The sequence below is a fragment of the Piliocolobus tephrosceles genome, chromosome 2 (genome assembly GCF_002776525.5).
Source record: "Piliocolobus tephrosceles isolate RC106 chromosome 2, ASM277652v3, whole genome shotgun sequence".
Classification (NCBI taxonomy): domain Eukaryota; kingdom Metazoa; phylum Chordata; class Mammalia; order Primates; family Cercopithecidae; genus Piliocolobus; species Piliocolobus tephrosceles.
This window is the reverse complement of record NC_045435.1, coordinates 102,407,036-102,409,119: the sequence shown is the minus strand read 5'-3', so window position 1 is coordinate 102,409,119 and position 2,084 is coordinate 102,407,036. Positions and strand designations below refer to the sequence as shown.

Here is a 2,084-nt window from a genome sequence, read left to right as displayed (position 1 = left end):
GGGCATGACCACAGCCTTTCTGTCTTTGGCATCCTGTTAAAGGGAATCTTCTGGAGCCAGCCTCTTCTCTCCTTTCCCACCTGAGAAAGGAAATATTCTTTCTGGCTGGGAATGAGGCTGTCAATCTACCTGATTAAGAGTGAGAGAAGAGAGGTGGGGTACAGGGGTGAGGGCTGTAGGGCTGGAGGGTGTGGGTAGGTGTGGAGGAGAAGTCTTCGGAGGCATGTGTGGGTGATGGGGACTGGAATGAGAGCAAAGAGATTCTAACATTCTGGGCTGTGTTTATAGCTCTCCCTTAATATTTTTCAAGATATGAATTAAGTGAAATTTCTCTTTCGTGGTAAAATATATATAACATAAAATTTACATTTTAAGGCAAGGTGCGGTGGCTCATGCCTGTAATCCCAGCACTTTGAGAGGCCGAGGCGGGTGGATCATGAGGTCAGGAGTTCAAGACTAGCTTGGCCAAGATGGTGAAACTCCGTCTCTACTAAAAATACAAAAATTAGCCAGGCGTGGTGGCGGGTGCCTGTAATCCCAGCTACTCGGAAGGCTGAGGCAGAGAGTTGCTTGAACCTGGGAGGTGGAGGTTGCAGTGAGCCGAGATCCAAACAGAAACTCTGTACCCATTAAACAATAACTTCTCACCCCACCTGCTCCAGCCCCTGGTAACCTCTATAACCATGATTCTACTTTCTGTCTCTACGCATTTGCTTATTCTCTATCCTATACATCTTATATAAGTAGAATCATACAGTATTTGTCATTTGTGTTGAATTTATTTCACTTAGCATAATATTTTCAAGCTTCATTCATGTAGTAGTATGCATCAGAATCTCATTCCTTTTTAAGGCTAAATAATCTTCCATTATATGTACAGTCATTCTTTGGTATCCATGAGGGATTGGTTCCAGGATCCCTGTAGATGTCAAAATCCAAGGATGTTCAAGTCTCTGATATAATATGTTGCAGTATTTGCATATAACCTTCACATATCCTCCATATACTTTAAATCTTCTCTAGATTACTTATAATACCGAATACATTGTAAAACTGTAAATTATTATTCTGTTATCATTATTTATTTATGGTTATATTGTTACTTTTTCATTTTATTTTTCTTCAAGTATATATACATTTTTTTTAGTTTAGTCTCATTCTGTCACCAAGGCTGGAGTGCAATGGCACAATCTCGGCTCTGCCTCCCAGCTTCAAGCTGTGGGCTTCAAGCTATTCTCCCGTCTCAGCCTCTTGAGTAGCTGTTATTACAGGCATGTGCTACCAGGCCTGGCTAATTTTTGTAGTTTTAGTAGAGAGAGGGTTTCACTCTGTTGGCCAGGCTGGTCTTGTACTCCTGACCTCAACTCATCTGCCTACCATAGCCCCTTAAGGTGCTGGGATTACAGGTGTGAGCCACTGCACCTGGCTGTCTTCAAATATTTTTGATCTGTGGTTGCTTGTATCCCTGGGTGGGAAATCGTGGATACGGAGAGGGCTGACGGTATGGTCCACATTTTGTTTCTCGATTCATCTGTCAAGGAACATTTGGGTTGTTTCCGCCTTTTAGCTATTGTGAATAATGCTGCTTTGAACATTAGTGTACAAGTATCTATTTGAGTCCCTGCTTTCGATTCTTTGGATAGATATCTAGAAGTGGAATTGCTGGATCATATGGTAATTCTGTGTTTAATTTTGGAATTTTTCTTTAAGTGTCTTTGGCTGTCAAACTGCATCTTTTGTTCCCATGATGGTTCTCAAATCCTTTCATTCTGTTATAGTTTCTCCCTCTCTTTATTTCATGCCTTTGATTTGTTGGAGAAACTGGCTAATTTGTCTCTAGAGAATGATCTACTGCTTAGATATATTTATTCCCTACTCACAGTGTCATTTAATTTGTTCCTTCATCCCCCATGTTTCCTGTAAACTGAAAGTTAAATATAGTCTTGATTGCATTCTGGTTCAAGTGTGTGACAGGAATAGCCTATAGAGGTGCTCTGTGTTTTCCAATGGATCCTATCAGGAGCTACCAAAATGAGCTTCTTTTTTTTTTTTTTTTTTTTTTTTTTTTTTTTTTTTTTTTTTTT

General features: G+C 40.1%; 1 non-coding gene across 1 annotated transcript in view; it reads left to right on the top strand.

The window, feature by feature from the left end:
- LOC111523188 overlaps positions 1 to 2,084 on the top strand; it is a 42,877-nt gene continuing 40,793 nt past the window's right edge. The window contains exon 1 of the transcript XR_004228854.1: positions 1 to 153. This is a non-coding gene — a transcript (uncharacterized LOC111523188). The remainder of the gene's footprint in view (positions 154 to 2,084) is intronic.